The sequence below is a fragment of the Tiliqua scincoides genome, chromosome 1 (genome assembly GCF_035046505.1).
Source record: "Tiliqua scincoides isolate rTilSci1 chromosome 1, rTilSci1.hap2, whole genome shotgun sequence".
NCBI lineage: Eukaryota > Metazoa > Chordata > Lepidosauria > Squamata > Scincidae > Tiliqua > Tiliqua scincoides.
The window spans coordinates 221,003,577-221,022,786 of record NC_089821.1 but is presented as its reverse complement, the minus strand read 5'-3'; the positions used below and the strand labels follow the sequence as shown (position 1 = coordinate 221,022,786).

At 44.8% G+C, this 19,210-nt stretch overlaps 1 protein-coding gene across 3 annotated transcripts in view; it reads left to right on the top strand.

Annotated features, from left to right (window-relative positions):
- PRKN (parkin RBR E3 ubiquitin protein ligase) overlaps positions 1 to 19,210 on the top strand; it is an 862,188-nt gene that overhangs the window by 645,640 nt on the left and 197,338 nt on the right. The gene's annotated exons all lie outside the window — the stretch shown is intronic.

Here is a 19,210-nt window from a genome sequence, read left to right as displayed (position 1 = left end):
AAAGAAGGAAGGGTTCCACTAAATCCAGGAGAGTGCCCGCATGGCTAACCAGCCAAGTTAGAGAGGCTGTGAAGGGCAAGGAAGCTTCCTTCCGTAAATGGAAGTCTTGCCCTAATGAAGAGAATAAAAAGGAAGATAAACTGTGGCAAAAGAAATGTAAGAAGGTGATAGGGGAGGCCAAGCGAGACTATGAGGAACACATGGCCAGCAACATTAAGGGGAATAAGAAAAGCTTCTTCAAATACGTTAGAAGCAGGAAACCCGCCAGAGAAGCGGTTGGCCCTCTGGATGGTGAGGGAGGGAAAGGGGAGATAAAAGGAGACTTAGAGATGGCAGAGAAATTAAATGAGTTCTTTGCATCTGTCTTCACGGCAGAAGACCTCGGGCAGATACCGCTGCCCGAACGGCCCCTCCTAACCGAGGAGTTAAGTCAGATAGAGGTTAAAAGAGAAGATGTTTCAGACCTCATTGATAAATTAAAGATCAATAAGTCACCGGGCCCTGATGGCATACACCCAAGGGTTATTAAGGAATTGAAGAATGAAGTTGCAGATCTCTTGACTAAGGTATGCAACTTGTCCCTCAAAACGGCCACAGTGCCAGAAGATTGGAGGATAGCAAATGTCACGCCTATTTTTAAAAAGGGAAAGGGGGGGACCCGGGAAACTATAGGCCGGTCAGCCTAACATCCATACCGGGTAAGATGGTGGAATGCCTCATCAAAGATAGGATCTCAAAACACATAGACGAACAGGCCTTGCTGAGGGAGAGTCAGCATGGCTTCTGTAAGGGTAAGTCTTGCCTCACAAACCTTATAGAATTCTTTGAAAAGGTCAACAGGCATGTGGATGCGGGAGAACCCGTGGACATTATCTATCTGGACTTTCAGAAGGCGTTTGACACGGTCCCTCACCAAAGGCTACTGAAAAAACTCCACAGTCAGGGAATTAGAGGACAGGTCCTCTCGTGGATTGAGAACTGGTTGGAGGCCAGGAAGCAGAGAGTGGGTGTCAATGGGCAATTTTCACAATGGAGAGAGGTGAAAAGCGGTGTGCCCCAAGGATCTGTCCTGGGACTGGTGCTTTTCAACCTCTTCATAAATGACCTGGAGACAGGGTTGAGCAGTGAAGTGGCTAAGTTTGCAGACGACACCAAACTTTTCCGAGTGGTAAAGACCAGAAGTGATTGTGAGGAGCTCCAGAAGGATCTCTCCAGACTGGCAGAATGGGCAGCAAAATGTCAGATGCGCTTCAATGTCAGTAAGTGTAAAGTCATGCACATTGGGGCAAAAAATCAAAACTTTAGATATAGGCTGATGGGTTCTGAGCTGTCTCTGACAGATCAGGAGAGAGATCTTGGGGTGGTGGTGGACAGGTCGATGAAAGTGTCGACCCAATGTGCGGCGGCAGTGAAGAAGGCCAATTCTATGCTTGGGATCATTAGGAAGGGTATTGAGAACAAAACGGTTAGTATTATAATGCCGTTGTACAAATCGATGGTAAGGCCACACCTGGAGTATTGTGTCCAGTTCTGGTCGCCGCATCTCAAAAAAGACATAGTGGAAATGGAAAAGGTGCAAAAGAGAGCGACTAAGATGATTACGGGGCTGGGGCACCTTCCTTATGAGGAAAGGCTACGGCGTTTGGGCCTCTTCAGCCTAGAAAAGAGACGCTTGAGGGGGGACATGATTGAGACATACAAAATTATGCATGGGAAGGATAAAGTGGATAGGGAGATGCTCTTTACACTCTCACATAACACCAGAACCAGGGGACATCCACTAAAATTGAGTGTTGGGAGAGTTAGAACAGACAAAAGAAAATATTTCTTTACTCGGCGTGTGGTTGGTCTGTGGAACTCCTTGCCACAGGATGTGGTGCTGGCGTCTAGCCTAGACGCCTTTAAAAGGGGATTGGACGAGTTTCTGGAGGAAAAATCCATTATGGGGTACAAACCATGATGTGTATGCGCAACCTCCTGATTTTAGGAATGGGTTAAGTCAGAATGCCAGATGTAGGGGAGAGCACCAGGATGAGGTCTCTTGTTATCTGGTGTGCTCCCTGGGGCATTTGGTGGGCCGCTGTGAGATACAGGAAGCTGGACTAGATGGGCCTATGGCCTGATCCAGTGGGGCTGTTCTTATGTTCTTATGTTAACATCTACATCCCTAATAACAGTTATCTGGTCTAATCGCTAGGCCCCACTTTAATAGCAGTAGACCCATTCACAGTAGCCAGAGGACAAAAACAATTTTCCTTGAAACTATGGAGAGCCCAGCCACACAGGTGAAGCTGTTGTGTTCTGCTACTAGCTATTTAGCAGAAAATAGTGCTTAAATTATGATGTTTCCAGATGCCCTAAAAAATGCCACCTGCCCATTTTGAAATGGGTAAATTTTAACCAAGACAAATTAAGTCTGAATGCAAGCTAAATTATGATTTTACGTCCTGAAAAGTTTATAGACTTATCCAAAAGTAATCAAATATAAGCAGGGCAGGTTTAGCCAGGAGGCCACTTGAAACTTTTGCCCTAGGTGCTGGGCTGGGGGAGTCAGCAAGCTGGGTGGTGGTGTCTGGACCCCAGTCCTCCCTGCCACCTCACTCAGCCTGGCAGGTCCAACCAGCTGCACTACCTGAGCATGTGAAATGAAGATGTGGTCATGGAGAGCTTATCTCCTCACGTGGAGTCTGCAGCTCCACTACCCCTTACAAGAAGTGGTGGCAGAACTGCAGGCTCCACACAAGGAGGAAGAAGACAAAGCCAGTGAAGTGAGAGCGTGAGGGTGGGGGTGAATGCTAGTGGGGCGGGAGGCAGAATATGGGGGTAGGCTCAGATTACAAGTAACCTGGACTGCCCCTGAATGCAAGTCTATAGTTTGATTGTATTCTGCAACTGTGACAATCATTGCAATACTTATGACCTTGTTAATGAAAAATGCCAGAACAAAATGAAGAACCTAGGATATGGGATTTCTTCACTGGCATTCCCCTTAACAGTAGCTGTTTTGCTGCTGCTGCTGCTATTAGAGCTAGTGTCCCATATACTCTGAGTGGCTTTCCATAGCAAGTTGCTGTTGTATATCCTTAGCAAGTCACCAATGCAATACACAATTAATTACACCATTTGTCACTGAAATGTAGATTACTTTGTAGGAAGCCTGTCACTTCTCTTGGAACAAGCAATATTTAGGGCATTTGCATGTTATACACAGGGTGCTTGAAATGCCCACAAGACTTTGTTACGTGGTGTAATTAAACTGTAGGCCTTGTCACAAAGGAAACAAAGTCCTGAAGGTACTGCCCTGATTGGTCTTTGGAGAGGAATAACAAATGTATACTGTGGGATAATAAGTTATAATATTTGTAAATCAGATAATAATGTATGTAATAAAACCTATAATTTAATAACTGCAACATGTAAAAGGTGCAAAAACTGTCAATAGTAAATTACTTTTAGTAGTGACTGTGGCTCATGGGCAGTGATGCAGAGTGGCAGGAATGAATCTTCTTCATTGGCCAGTCGCTCTGTGAGAAGCTCTCATGCTGCTTGCTATGCTGTTCTGTCTTTTGCCCTTCATAATGCATTATCCTGCTCATGCATCCTGCCATATTATTATGTTATTTTCCTCCCTTGCTGTCCTATGAACTTCTACATCCAATATTCCCTTATAAAAGCATTCTAAAGAACTGCAAAGCACTTGACAGACTATTTTGAAAAATTGACACAAGTTCTAGTCAAAGGTATTTTAATAGTGGATGTGAAATATGATGTATTCCCCCCCCCCAAAAAAAAAACTGCTATGCGGAAAAGGCTTACATTTGCAGAGGCCATCTGTAAGGAGTGAATCACTTCTGGAAAATTCTCAGTCTTCAGTACAAATAACTATTTAGGAGTGTGCAATTTACTAGGGCTTTCATTCATTTTCTCTTTGCAGCAACAGTGCACCCTGGGCAATTTCACAAACTACTTTTAGAAGTTCCCAGCCACAGCACAGCTCTGATTGGGGCATGTTTAATTCTCTGTGTGTGTTTGTTTAAAAACCTCTTGCACTGAACTGTGTGTGGGTCAGAAAATGTAATCTGCTGCACAGTTATGAAAAAGGGCACTCTGGAGCAGTGCAATTATCTGTGAGGTGATGATAACACATGCACGTCGCCTGCCTTGTTGGCCTGCTTGCTCTTCAGTAGCTCCCCTTGCCCTGGTGGAATCTTGTCACTGTGGATCATAGGCGAAGTGGCTACTGGATCAGCCTTAGGCAGTGGCTCACCTGTGTTTACTAGGGCCCTTTTTGAGTTAACTGAATGTATAAAATTGTAGAGTTTCAAAAACAATGTTTACACAGAACTGACCTCAGAACTTATCTTCTCATTACTCTCCTAACAATATGTGATGTCTCATAGGCAAATTCCTCCTTGCACATTCTATTCTGCCAAATTAAATTTTAGTTTCCATTTCTGAATAGCATGATATTTTTCATTCCCCATTCTAAATTGACATATGTAGTTCTGTCCTGATAATGATTAAGATTGCATGATACTTCATAGCTAAATTGCTCCCCACAGTAGCTAATCAAACTCTGCAAGAATTTGACCCATGGCCTTCTGTGCTCTTATTTGGTTAGTTTGATGTAGCATATGCATAAAAATAATTTAAGTTCAAGAAAACCAATTAAATTCCAACAGTTGAGCACTATTGCTGACAATTATTTTGCCCACAACCTTAGAATATTAAAAAGCAAATTGTTGTTAATAATGTCCTCTAGTAATTATAGTGCATCTGAATGTTTGCCCACATCACTTTGAATATATGATGCTACTTAATCTTTGATTCAGACTACTCGTCCATGGAGCCCAGTATGATCTATTTGGACTTGCAGTGACTCTCTAAGATCTCCAGGGTTTTTCCTTTTTCACCAGCTCTGCTACCTGAGTTGCTTTAGATCATGGGAGTTCCAAGTATTCTATGTGCACTGCCTCTGAGCTGCAGCTGCTTGATTTTATGACAATTGCAAGAGTGTGGTTTTCTGAGCACAGGAATGCATTCCTGCCATGAGCACAGGCCCGTAGCCAGGATTCTAGAGGTGGGGGGACAACTATTTTTTCAGGGGGGCCAATTATGTTGGGTATCTATACTGGTGTGCAAAATGAAGGGATAAGTATGGAGACATATCAAAGACCTGTAACTCCCCCAAATTTCATAAAGAGAAAATAATTTTTTTTGGGGGGGGAGGGTTATTGAAACACGCATTCATTATCTTGTAAAGCAATGTAAAAAAATTTGCATAGAATAAATGCATCTCTGTATGCAATGTAAAATGTACTTCTCTACATAGAAATAACATGCAACATATCCTTTCATTTTATACACCAGCACAACACACAGGATTGCATCCCTGCAAAAGTGAAACATGTCACTGTGATGCAGGTAGTATTTGCTTGTATTGAAAGTCTTTCATTAGCCGATGTCACATTGCTGATGCGTTGATACATACTAAAATAAAATTTATTTACTTGACATAAAAGCATGAGGAAAGTTATGCAAGTCAAATACAGTAACGCCATTGGAACACTAGTTTTTTTTTTTTTTTTTTTTACAAAATATTCATTACTTTTAAAAAGCAAAGTACAGAAGATTTGAATGATTGAATCTACCCAGTAGAGCTGAATTCTCCTATCTTTCTGAGAGTTGAATCTCCTGAGAATCAGGGGTGGATCCAGTGTCTGTATGGGGGGGGGGGGCATGAGCATTGCCTTCAGAGCCCAGGTCAACCAGGTGGGTAGATCTTGGCTCCCGCCTGGACTTGGAGCCCAGGTCTACCTGCTGGGTAGACATGGACTCCTGATTGAGCTTATAGCTTCTTTGGCTATTTGCTGGGTGGGTAAACCTGGGCTCCCGCCTGGACTTTGATCCCAGGTTTACCTGCTATGTAGACCTGGGGTCCCACTTGTGCTTATCACCTCTGTTGACATTTGCTAGACGGGTGGACCTGGGCTCCCACCCGGACTTGGAGCCTAGATCTACCTGCTGGGTATACCTGGGTTCCGGATTGAGCTTATAGCCTATGTGGTTATTTGCTGGGCAGGTAGAGCTGGGCTCCCACTTGGACTTGGAGTCCAGGTCTACCTGCTTGGGTAGACCTGGGTTCCTGATTAAGTTTAGAGCCTATATAAGAACATACGAAGAGCCCTGCTGGATCAGGCCAAAGGCCCATCCAGTCCAGCTTCCTAGATCTCATAGTGGCCCATCAAGTGCTTCAGGGAGCACAAAAGACTGCAAGACAAAAACCTGCGTCCTGGTGCCTTCCTGCACCTGGCATTCCAAGGTAGCCTAATTCAAAAATCAGGAGCTTGCACATACCTATCATGACTCGTAACCTATGATGGACTTTTCCTCCAGAAATTTGTCCAATCCCCTCTTAAAGGCATCTAGGTAAGATGCTATCACCACTTCCTATGGCACAGAGTTCCACAGGTTAATTACACACTGAGTAAAGAAATCTCTTCTTTTATCTGTCCTAACTGTGATTGCCACAGTCACCACGTCCTCACTCTCTCTGCTCACTGCAGCTGAGTGGGCAGGGAAAGGGGGGTAGAGATCCCACCTGTTTCTTCTCCATCATGAATTATTTGCTTCTTCTACATGCAGTTTTATTTAAAATGAGCAGGAAGCACCCAGCATGCTTCACTCCTCATTTTTTAAAAGCCCTGGGTGAGGACAAGAAAGGAGACAATGTGGAAGAGGGAGGTAAGGACAGGACCATCCTTCCTAGCCTCTCCCTGCCACTGCAGACCACTGGACAGGGAGAATATGAAGGTGGCAATGGTGACAGCACCCACAACACTTTTGCCCTGTTCTCTTTCCATAATGATTGGCTGGGGGAAAGGGCTGCTGCTATCCCAGAGGGAGGGGGACTCCTCCATCTTCTGCCTTTCTTTCCCTCCCCTCTGCCTTTGTGTGAAGGGAGGTTTGGTTAGGGCAGGGTCACTTGCAACACTGAGAGGATATTGTAGCCTTCTCAAACAGCCCTGTGCTTAGGTTGTGCTTGCCGTAGATGGTCTGGGGCCTGCAAATATAGGGAGCATCTCTCCCATATATTTTACTTCCTGGACATTTAGATCAGTAAGAAAGACTCTGCTTCATATCTCATATCCTTCTCTGAAGTGAGAATGGTATGGATCTGGGGGGGAGGCTTTCATTGTGCTTGCCAGCGATAGCCCGAATTGGTTCCAGTGCTTGATGCTGCCCTGACCTGCCACCTGCTGCTGTGTGCTCCCTTCTCCTCCCCAAAACAGAAAAAAGAACACACAGCAACTTACCTTTATCCTTCCCACACAATCCTTTTCAACAGCAAATGAACTGCTTGTCATGCTGGGAGGCAGCTTCGTGGATAGGGAGACACACTGCTGCTGCATGCACCCAAGAAATGTCATGGGCAGTGACAATCTGCTTCAGTCACCTCACACCTTCCCTGCACAGTCCCTTTAAACTAAAAGGAATTGCTTGAGGAAGGAGCAAATGTGTGGGGAGGGGGACTGATGCAGCTCTATCCACAGGGGGAGGGAAGCAGCATTGGGGTGAATGGGCACCTTGGATTTGCCAGGGCACTCGGCATTCTCCATAGGCGACATCATCTGACATCATTCAGACCCAGAATGCATGGGTCTGCCCTGGTGCTTGCACACCGATGTTGTTACCAATTATTTATTGTTTGGGTGGCATCATCAGTGTGTTTGGCTCTTTACAGGTTATATGAGATCCCTGTCTTAAGAAGCTTATATTCTAAGAATTGAGAATCCACAATTCTCAAACTGTGTATTGGGACCCACTAGGTGGGTCGCAAACCAATTTCAGGTGGGTCCCCATTCATTCCACTGTTTTTTCTCTATTTTATTTTTAATATATTAGACTTGATGCTACCATGGTATGTGACTGCATTTGGGGAAATGTTATAGCTCTGTACTTTAACAGGCTGCTATGTATATGCTTTTACTAATGGTAATAAATGAGACTTAATCCTGGGTAAGTGTGGGTAGGATTTCAGCCTAGGATTGTTGCAAATTTTCCTGTTTGATGATGTCACTTTCGGTCATGACATCACTTCCTATGAGTCCTGACAGATTCTCCTTCTAAAAAGTGGGTCCTGGTGCTAAAAGTTTGAGAACCACTGGTCTAAAATATACTACCTTCCTTCCAATGCACTGCACTTAAGGTAGTTTACAATTTAAACAGTGATTCAGAATATTTTTATTAGTTTTCAGTAAAAGTGGTTCAGAAAGCAGTGTTAGTATGCTGTCTGCAGTCAGTCAAAATGTTCCTTAGACGCTTCACAGACCCTCTGCAGGCACTATTAAAGCTTCTCCAGGCTTCTCCTGACTGCTGAGACATGCCTGAACAGCCCTGACACCTGAGGGACTTGCAGATAAGATTAGGTATCAATCTACACTTGATTTATTGGTAGAAATTTCTTGCATTATAGGCAAGTATTTATGGTGATTATGGTCTCCCTTCCTCCCAAGCAGGTGCAGTAATAATTTATGGAGAAGCTTCAAGCAGTTTGAGATTGCGTATGTGGACAATCAGGGAAATGTAATTTGTTGTAAACACAATACCTGTGGCTGGCCCAATACTGAGTAAGTACAATGCTGTTAGGTTGCCATGTTAGGTTGCGACCACAGTCACAAATGTGCCATAAGGCACGTTTGCAGGGCTCACTGCCGGGCTCCCACCGGAGGTGGCTCAGCTCCGGCTGGCGCCAAGCCACCGCCCAGTGGGTGCCCGCGTTCCACAGCTTGGCAGTGCCTGCAACTGCCGGGCTGCGGAATGGGGTGGGGATGGGGGCGTTCCAGGGGGCGGGGAGACCAGTGTGACATGGGGAGGGGGCGTGCCAGAGGTGTGCCAGGGTGCGGGCAGGAGGAGGATCTGTGGAGCTCCGCTCTGCAGGATCCTAGGCATTCATGAAGGCTGCGTGCCTTAAACGAGCACCTTTACTTTAGCAGCGCCCTTTGGGCGCCGCTGAATAGAGTAGCCCCATTGCAGGGCTGCCTCCCTTACCCGGGGGAAGGGGACGAACGTCCCCTACTCCTGAGCTGCCTCCTGCGGTAGCGCGGGAGGTGCTGGATTCGGCGGCAGCCCTCGTGGTGCCACCGAGCAGGGGCTCCCCAGGTAGCTCAGGATTGGGCTGCCCCTTAGGATTGGGCAGTCAGGCTGTTATCCTATCTTACTTGCTGGAAACAAACACCTTACTATCACCTTCCATTTGCCTCCAAATAGATCACAGTGAAGGACAAGGATTAGCCTGAAACTATTTTGTATGTACATTTTATCACATTGCAGAAAATGATGGCCCACTTCCTGGCCTCATTTCTCATATGATGACCTTGAAAGGAACTTGGTGGAAATTAGGAGTTTTGTTTGTCGTCATTACCATGTGCAGTGTGCACAGCCCGTTCTATCCAATTTTGTACTTCCATCAAAGGTCTGACAAATGCAGTCAGCTCATATTGTGAGGGTACCAGAGCATCAAAACTTTGCCTTTGCCTTTGTATGCATAAATGTTAACAACAAAGGCAATCTGTGAGTTGTAGCAGAAAAGAATCATAATGTTAGAATTAAAGAATCTGACCTTTATTTAAATTCTTTGGTGGAGGCACTTGCAATTTCTTCTAAAGTGCAAACTCTCCAGCTGTTATTGTTATGAGGGGCATGTTTTCCCCCTGATTAACTTTTCAAGGATAATTTCTAGTTTTAAGTGATTAACTTTGTTTAAGTCACTTGGCTGGGTTCATGATAATTTCATCTGAAGCAGGGACAAAGAAAAGTGATATCCTTTTATTGAGATGTGAGCCTATAATGTGCAGTAATTGGCCAGAAATGCCAATTAATGGAATGGCAGTCATGAATGTTGATGTCAGCCTTTCTCTACAGCCAGTTATGAGCAGGAAGGATATTACACTTTTGAAAAATACAGCTTGCACTAGTTGTCGTGACGAAGCTGTGCAATTTCCTGACTTTCCCGGATGACTGGCTTGAGCCATCACTCTGAGTGTGATGCAGTGTGCATCACAATTTTTTAAGCAGAAGTTTACTTCATCTTTACAAGCGTGCACAGCTGCCCAGGCACCTGCACCTGCATTTTATGCTTCCTTCCTAATGGTTGACCATCCTCCAGATATTAGCATTACTAATTTGCAAGACCTTCAGTAGCATAACTACAAGCAACAATTCAATGCAACAAATTCAACGCAACAAATATGCAGTGAACACAGAATCAGCAGTTGTCCACTGAAGCCATTGCTGATTTTGCATGGTTGCGGTGCCGTCTTCTGTCATACGTCTTGTGCTAACTGCTGAAGAACTTCCCACACTGATAGAGGTGATGTTACTCAGCGTTCCCTCTTGATTCATTAATTGGTCCCAAGGGCATGCACCTGCCCTACTTGCCCTAGTCCTGTCAAGCTAGGAGTGCCTAAACCCAGGAATTCTGGGAGGGAAGAGGATTTTTGCATCCAACAAAAACATCTTATTTTCTCAAGCACCTCTCTACCTGCAGTTCAATTAAGCATAGGTGATTCTCTGGCCCACTGATTTCAGTCAAGGGTTGCATCAACCCTTGACCAGCCTGTGTGTCTCTCTCAACAGTTGTGAAGCCTTTGAATGGGGGGAGGGAACACATTTTGAATGTTTTGAATTTAAAAAATTTAAAAAATGACAATTTTTGTTTAAATCAGAAACCACTCTTTATCTTGTCAACATTTTTTATTTTGGTTGTAGGTGTTCTTGGCCATCCTGGGCCGTTCAGCCCCAGAAACCTCCTGTAAATGTTTGTTCTGAAATATATAATTAACCTACTTTGCACTTAATGTGCTCGTAGCCCCACCCAAACCAAACCATTTGGGTGCTGTCCAACACCCTCCTCTGCCAAACTTGGAGGCCAGCTTCCCCACCAAGGTGGGCTCTGGGCAAAGTGAGCAGCCCCATGGACTGGGAACAGAGATAGGGGTATAAGTGGCAGCTGCACATTTGAGGACAGTTTTGTCCCCACACAATGTTTTCCTCTTTGAAAGTGGTTTTGAATTATTATTCTCTTGTGTGGAAAATAATGTTTTTCAAGGAATAGCAGGGAGTAGAATGAAAAGATTATTTCTGGATCCTGTTCATGTAACTTTGAGTGCAATCCTAACCCCTTATGTCTGTGCTGTCTGTGCAACTCTGAGGTAAGGGAACAAACATTCCCTTAGAACTCTAAGCCAAATGAGGAGGCTGGTTAGAAGGAGGTTGAAAGGGAGGGTAAAAAGAGTCCAATCTCTCCAGAGTGCATGGAGGCTGCTTAAAACAACAGTAATAGAGGCCCAGCAGAGGTGTATACCGCAAAGAAAGAAGGGTTCCACTAAATCCAGGAGGGTGCCCGCATGGCTAACCAGCCAAGTTAGAGAGGCTGTGAAGGGCAAGGAAGCTTCCTTCCATAAATGGAAGTCTTGCCCTAATGAGGAGAATAAAAAGGAAGATAAACTGTGGCAAAATAAATGTAAGAAGGTGATACGGGAGGCCAAGTGAGACTATGAGGAACGCATGGCCAGCAACATTAAGGGGAATAAGAAAAGCTTCTTCAAATATGTTAGAAGCAGGAAACCCGCCAGAGAAGCGGTTGGCCCTCTGGATGGTGAGGGAGGGAAAGGGGAGATAAAAGGAGACTTAGAGATGGCAGAGAAATTAAATGAGTTCTTTGCATCTGTCTTCACGGCAGAAGACCTCGGGCAGATACCGCTGCCCGAACGGCCCCTCCTGACTGAGGAGTTAAGTCAGATAGAGGTTAAAAGAGAAGATGTTTCAGACCTCATTGATAAATTAAAGATCAATAAGTCACCGGACCCTGATGGCATCCACCCAAGGGTTATTAAGGAATTGAAGAATGAAGTTGCAGATCTCTTGACTAAGGTATGCAACTTGTCCCTCAAAACGGCCACGGTGCCAGAAGATTGGAGGATAGCAAATGTCACGCCTATTTTTAAAAAGGGAAAGAGGGGGGACCCGGGAAACTATAGGCCGGTCAGCCTAACATCCATACCGGGTAAGATGGTGGAATGCCTCATCAAAGATAGGATCTCAAAACACATAGATGAACAGGCCTTGCTGAGGGAGAGTCAGCATGGCTTCTGTAAGGGTAAGTCTTGCCTCACCAACCTTATAGAATTCTTTGAAAAGGTCAATAGGCATGTGGATTTGGGAGAACCCGTGGACATTATATATCTGGACTTTCAGAAGGCGTTTGACACGGTCCCTCACCAAAGGCTACTGAAAAAACTCCACAGTCAGGGAATTAGAGGACAGGTCCTCTCATGGATTGAGAACTGGTTGGAGGCCAGGAAACAGAGAGTGGGTGTCAATGGGCAATTTTCACAATGGAGAGAGGTGAAAAGTGGTGTGCCCCAAGGATCTGTCCTGGGACCGGTGCTTTTCAACCTCTTCATAAATGACCTGGAGACAGGGTTTAGCAGTGAAGTGGCTAAGTTTGCAGACGACACCAAACTTTTCCGAGTGGTGAAGACCAGAAGTGATTGTGAGGAGCTCCAGAAGGATCTCTCCAGACTGGCAGAATGGGCAGCAAAATGGCAGATGCGCTTCAATGTCAGTAAGTGTAAAGTCATGCACATTGGGGAAAAAATCAAAACTTTAGATATAGGCTGATGGGTTCTGAGCTGTCTGTGACAGATCAGGAGAGAGATGTTGGGGTGGTGGTGGAAAGGTCGATGAAAGTGTCGACCCAATGTGCGGTGGCAGTGAAGAAGGCCAATTCTATGCTTGGAATCATTAGGAAGGGTATTGAGAACAAAACGGCTAGTATTATAATGCCGTTGTACAAATCTATGGTAAGGCCACACCTGGAGTATTGTGTCCAGTTCTGGTCGCCACATCTCTAAAAAGACATAGTGGAAATGGAAAAGGTGCAAAAGAGAGCGATTAAGATGATTACGGGGCTGGGGCACCTTCCTTATGAAGAAAGGCTACGGCGTTTGGGGCTCTTCAGCCTAGAAAAGACACACCTGAGGGGGGACATGATTGAGACATACAAAATTATGCAGGGGATGGACAGAGTGGATAGGGAGATGCTCTTTACACTCTCACATAATACCAGAACCAGGGGACATCCACTAAAATTGAGTGATGGGCGGGTTAGGACAGACAAAAGAAAATATTTCTTTACTCAGCGTGTGTTCGGTCTGTGGAACTCCTTGCCACAGGATGTGGTGACGGCATCTGGCCTGGATGCCTTTAAAAGGGGATTGGACAAGTTTCTGGAGGAAAAATCCATTATGGGGTACAAGCCATGATGTGCAAGTGCAACCTCCTGATTTTAGAAATGGGTTATGTCAGAATGCCAGATGCAAGGGAGGGCACCAGGATGCAGGTCTCTTGTTATCTGGTGTGCTCCCTGGGGCACTTGGTGGGCCGCTGTGAGATGCAGGAAGCTGGACTAGATGGGCCTATGGCCTGATCCAGTGGGGCTGTTCTTATGTTCTTATGTTCTTATGAGGCCTCTGTGAGTGACACCCAACTGCAGGATGCAGCACATGTCCCATTGGTACCACTATGCCAGTGCTGGAAAGCGCTGACATAAGGGGTTAGGGTTGCGCTCTTCGTTGAGAAACTCTAAGTCTGCTTCTGTTCCTAGAGTTTCTCAGCCTGAAGAGAAAGAAGATTTTATCTTCTGAATGATCAAAGTACATATGGTGGTGGGGAGCAAGAGCACCTGCAAGCTCCATTGCAGTTTGCTCCCAAAGCCCCACCCCCATACATGCAGCACTAACTGCAGTGACAAATACTATTCATGGGAGAGATGCTCCCTGTGTTTTGTTCATTGGCCTCAGTTAAGAGGAAGAATCCCATTGGCTGCTGCAAATGTTGCAATAGACTTGAAGTTCACTTAGGAAAAAACAAAAGTCACAGTGCCTCTAGATTTTCTTTACTCTGTGTCTAACTTGCATGTAGAGTTTAGAAAATCTAGAGTCACTGCATGATTTTCTAAGAAAACTCTGAAGCTACCACAACCTCTAAAGCAGCCACTCAGAGATCAGGTTGGTCTGGGGCCCTCCATAGCCATGGAGGCCATGGCAGGGTGCATAGAAATAGTTTGCTAGGATAGCAAAGAAGTGTCCCTCTGGGGCATTCATGTTAATATGGAAAAATAAAATATATTGGATGGCACATTGTATCTGAAACATTTTGGTAGAGGGAGCGGGGGACCAGTACAAAAGTAGTAAACAGGGCAGATTTTTGACAAGTAGGGGAACATGACAGGTTCAGACAATTAGGGAACATTTTATAATGAATCTTTTATGGTAACTGAGAAAAACAAGTGAAGGGTATCGAGTTGACCCCCTTGACTTGGCACTCATCCCTATGCATGTTAACTTGAGTCTGCCTGTGTCTGGGGGTGCTTGCTTACTGTTTTTGTGGCATGAAAAACCTCATGGGGCCAGCATTCCAACAGGGCAAACAGTAGGGAGTGCCAGCCGGGAGACAGGAAAGGGTTAATATTTGCAATGCATGGGGGGAGGTGGGACTGGGCTCTCTTTTCCTGTCTCTGATAGGAAGGAAGGAATGGGTGATCATTGGACAAAGGATGGGCATTCTGGTATTTTTGTTAGCTGAGGGAGAGCAGGAGAAGAAGCCAAGTGGGGGTTCTTGCTTACGCTTGGCTGGAGAACACCAGGGAAAGGGAGGAGGCAGGGATGGGGGAAGTTCATAGCTATCACAATTGCCAACCGTGTGGCTGGTGGGGAGGGGAAAGCCTCACAGAATGACTGGCTACAGTGGGACTACTTCAGAATAGGGCTGCAAAGGATCAGGTCATCCTGGTAAGCCTGCTGTGCGTGACCCTCCTCCCTCTTGCCACTTCTCTCCTGGCTCCCACGCAGTCCGTTCCATACCACTTGCCCTGTTTACAGATGGATGGGGACAGCAGGGGAGTGTTCAAAAAGAACTCTCTCTCTCTCTCTCTCTCTCTCTCTCACACACACACACACACACACACATACACACACATGTTCCCCAACAGCAGCCCTGTTTTTTCCACAGTGGGCTTTTTAAAGGGGGGCGACTTGACTCAAGACCTTTAGGGCGCAATTCTGACCCAGGGATGGGCTGGCGCAAGTCTCTTGCACCAGTCCAGGAGGGTCGTGAACATGTCATAAAGCATGTTTGCTCCTGATGTGTGCCAGCCCTTGAAGGCTGAATCCAGCTCGGCCAAAGCAAGTCTCTGGGGTGGGTGGAGAGAAGGCAGGGAGGAGGCAGGAGGGAGGCATTCCGGGGTGGAGCAAGAGGTGGGACTGGGACCTGCCAGTAATGCCGGATCCCAACCCATATTCCCAAGCAGCTTCAGAAGGTGGCGCAAGACCGAGGAGACCCATAGGGGCTACAGTGGCTTACCATAGGGGATTACAGTTTTCCTTTACCTCCAGCTGTGCCACTTTGGTGCCTAATTGTACTCTGGATACAGTGCAGACCTCCTGGCCTACCTGTTCCAGTGCAAGATTGGATTGTGCTGTTAGAGTCACTAAAGGGTGACTCAGTGGAAAGTGCCCCCGTTATGACTCTTTTTTGAGTCAAGTCTCAGGGGGCGGTGACTTGGCAACTCAAATAGAGTCAAGCCATGCTGGGTTTTCCCATCCCTGACTGTGATTCCCATCCCTGACTACAGATTCTACCTGTAATTAAATCACTTGGAGAACACCAAAACTGTTATGATCAGTGGAGCTTGAATGATCTGGAATAAGGGACACAAATGGAAACCTTAAAAAAACCTTTAAAAAAAGTGTCACACTTTCATCACTTTTAATTTCTATATTGCATTTGTTTTAAAGACACTCAAAGTGATTTACTAGAGCAGCTATTTTCAACCAATGCACCGTGTCACCTTTGTGTGCTGTGGCACATTGGTGTGCCACGAATGGTCTGCAGGTGTGTCGCAGAAATTTGGGGGAGGGTCATTTATTAGTACGGCCATTGTGGATGTGAGGCCCCTTTCCCAGTAGCAGCATGATGTGCCTTGTCAGTTGTCAAAAACCTGATGGTGTGCCTTGATAATTTTAGCACCTTGGCAGTGTGCTGTGAGATGAAGAAGGTTGAAAATCACTGTACTAGAGGGAAAAAAGCAAGAAGAATACAGTACGTCTGTGAGTTTTGATCAGTCCTTAGAAGAATCTTGCATCCTTGAACTATGCAGCTAGAGTGTCTTCTGCTGTGCTTCCCCACCCCAGCCAGGCCTGACATTTTATTCTTAAAAGCAGCATAAATGGATTTAGAGAAACCGTTTTCTCTTGGAAGCATGCTTTGTACTGGACACTGTGGTTTGGTATTTGTACTGAAATTCATAATAAAATAGAATTTAGCATATGAAATGTATCTAACTACTGTGATCTACAGCCCTGAAAAATGCCAAAATGAGTGATTAATTTTGCTATAATCAATTATCAGAAATGCAATTCAGAGGGAATTTATTAAATGAAAATTAAATAATGGAGGAGCCCCACTTACCATTCAGATGATAAGCCAGACCTCAAGGCTGAAGGCAGAATCTTGACAAATGGGGGTATTGTAATGATGGATGCAGACAGGATACATTTTATAATAGATCTTTTGCCATTTTAATTTGGGGCTGTTTGCTGCTGAGAACTAGCAAGCGTTACCTTAAAAAAATCAGTACCTCTTGTTCTGTAAACTGAAATATTGTTCTGCAGTATTTGATACGTTTTTGCAGTATGATATAGCCTAAAAGAATGAGAAATCAGAAAAAGGGTTACAAAATATGCGCTTCAGTGCCCTGACATATTATTTTGAATTAAAAATAATAGTTACATTGAACTTGATAGAAAATGAGAACCTGAGGCATGTATTAGGGGTGAAAATCATAGAAGTGTAACACATTTGTTATCGAATGCCATTGAAATTCTAACTTTCTCCTCTGCATGTAAGAACCCAAATGAATCATCACAATGTTTCTGTGTTGTACCTACTGGCATAAAGCTAGGACTATCAAGTCTTTCTTTAAATGACAAAATAAAACCTACAGTACTAGCAGCCAGTGGTGTAGCTAACAGGGGGCGGGGGGTGGTCTGCTCCGGCTACCACCCTTGGGCGGTTGATACAACAAATGCCCCAACATTGCTAACATTGTGGAGGTTAGGAGTAACCCCCTCATGCTATATACTGTTGGATGTGAGATTTCCAGCGGGATGCAATGCAAAAAAACAGATTGAAATATCTCCTTTCCATCAAAAGTTATGGCCAAAAAACCGGAAACAAAAAAATGCATGGAACCCTATGGAAAGTTAAACCGAGCCATATAATGCGTTTACTTGCGAGTAGGCGAACTTGCCATAGTTTGTCAGAAAGGGCAGGCCGAGAGGAATCCAATGACACCAGAATGGTTTCTATCCAATGAAAGCAGCCCCAAAAAACATCCAAGAAGGAAGTCCCTCCCAAGCAGATGAATGTATTGAGCCCTATGGAAAGCGAAAGTAAGCCACAAGGTCGTGTTTACTCACGAGTAAGCAGACATGCCTTGGTTCCTGGTTAAATCAGGCAAAGGGGAATGCAAGGCTAGCTGCATGGTCCCAATCAGATGAAAGTGGAGCTCAACAAATGCTTCAGAAGGCAGCACCCCCCCCTCCCCAAAGAATAAAACAGAGGCTTGAGCTGGTAAGGTCCATTTTATTTGTTTTTATACTTGTAAAGCCAGGTGGGTCCTGATAGTGATATGCTTGAAATATAAGAATTTACACTGAACTGGGCACTGGGGAGGGCAGAAAATCTCACTGATATTTTTGTGGCGGGGGGGGCTGTTCTTGCAGGCAGTCTACAGAGAAAATTCACTTTGTAGAACAGGGCTGGCTTCCACTTGTTTAATTATTTGTTTTTCTTTAATTGAATTATTTATAATTATTTTATTGTGCTTGATGATGTCACTTCCAGCCATGACATCACTTCTAGTGGGTCCTGGACAGACTGTCATTCTAAAAAGCGAGTTCCAGTTTTAAAAGTTTGAGAACCACTGCCTTAACTCAAAACAGGTCAATTAGACATTCTTGGGGGGGGGGGTGACACCCTAGTGACCAAAATTCTGGAAATCATTGCTTTAAGGAATAATACCATCATGTTATATGCCATTTGATGCAGAATTTCATCTATTGCTTGTGGGGAAATATTCACTGCATTTATTATCTGGCCATTATTATTATTCATTTCAAATCCTGAGCTGCTTAGAGGAAGGTTGGTATAAAAATGTGAATGAATGAATTAATAATTAATTAATAATTGGTTAATAATTAAATAATTAATTAATTATGTCATGTGGGGTGACAAAAATTTGTTGGCCCCGGGTGTCAAATGACCTAGCTACAGCACTGCTAGCAGCTGACCCATTTTACATGTTTTCCCTTTGTTTCATGCAGGAATCAAAAATTTTGCAAGTCTGCTTTGCAATTGATCTCTGACTGACACACTCCCCCTCCCCCCAAAAAACCCTACATAAGCATCTCTTCAAGAGTTCAATTTTCTTTAAATTTACATAGCATATATAGAGAATCACTTAAAAAAAAGATTTTGGTCATTTTTAGGGTTGGATTTTTTTGCTCTCATCAGGTAAGAATTGGATTTTCCACTAATTATTAAAGGTTCTAACCTGGATCTTCTCACAGCATTTTATGCAGCACTAGTACAGATTTTGAGGGCTCATGAGGAAAGAGCTTATCTGCAAATGAATGCAAATGCACCTGGCATTGCAAGGACAGCATCCCAATGGAAACTCCGTTCTTGAATGGAAGGAACACTGTACTCATGCAGAGGAACCTTGCATGAGTGGAACTGTCCTTCCATTTATAGAAGAAACTTCCTTTTACAATGGGAGCGTCTAACAGTGAAAGTGCTGGTTGGGATGCTACCCCAAGCCTGTAATTCAGCGGTTCTCAAACTTTTCCCCTCTGACTCACTTCATTGGCTGTGGTGGCTGTGTTATGCCCCAGAATGCCTTGTGGCTTCTGGGTTATACCTCAGAATGACTTGAAGCTTCTGCATCATGCCAACTCATTGGCACTTGTTGGGGCACAATGCAGCCAACATAACCCCCTCCTGTGCCAGTACCAGTTCCATTGGACCAATCCTGCTCCAAGACAGCTGAGTGCAGTAGGGGCCACACTGCCAGCAGGAGCAGCAT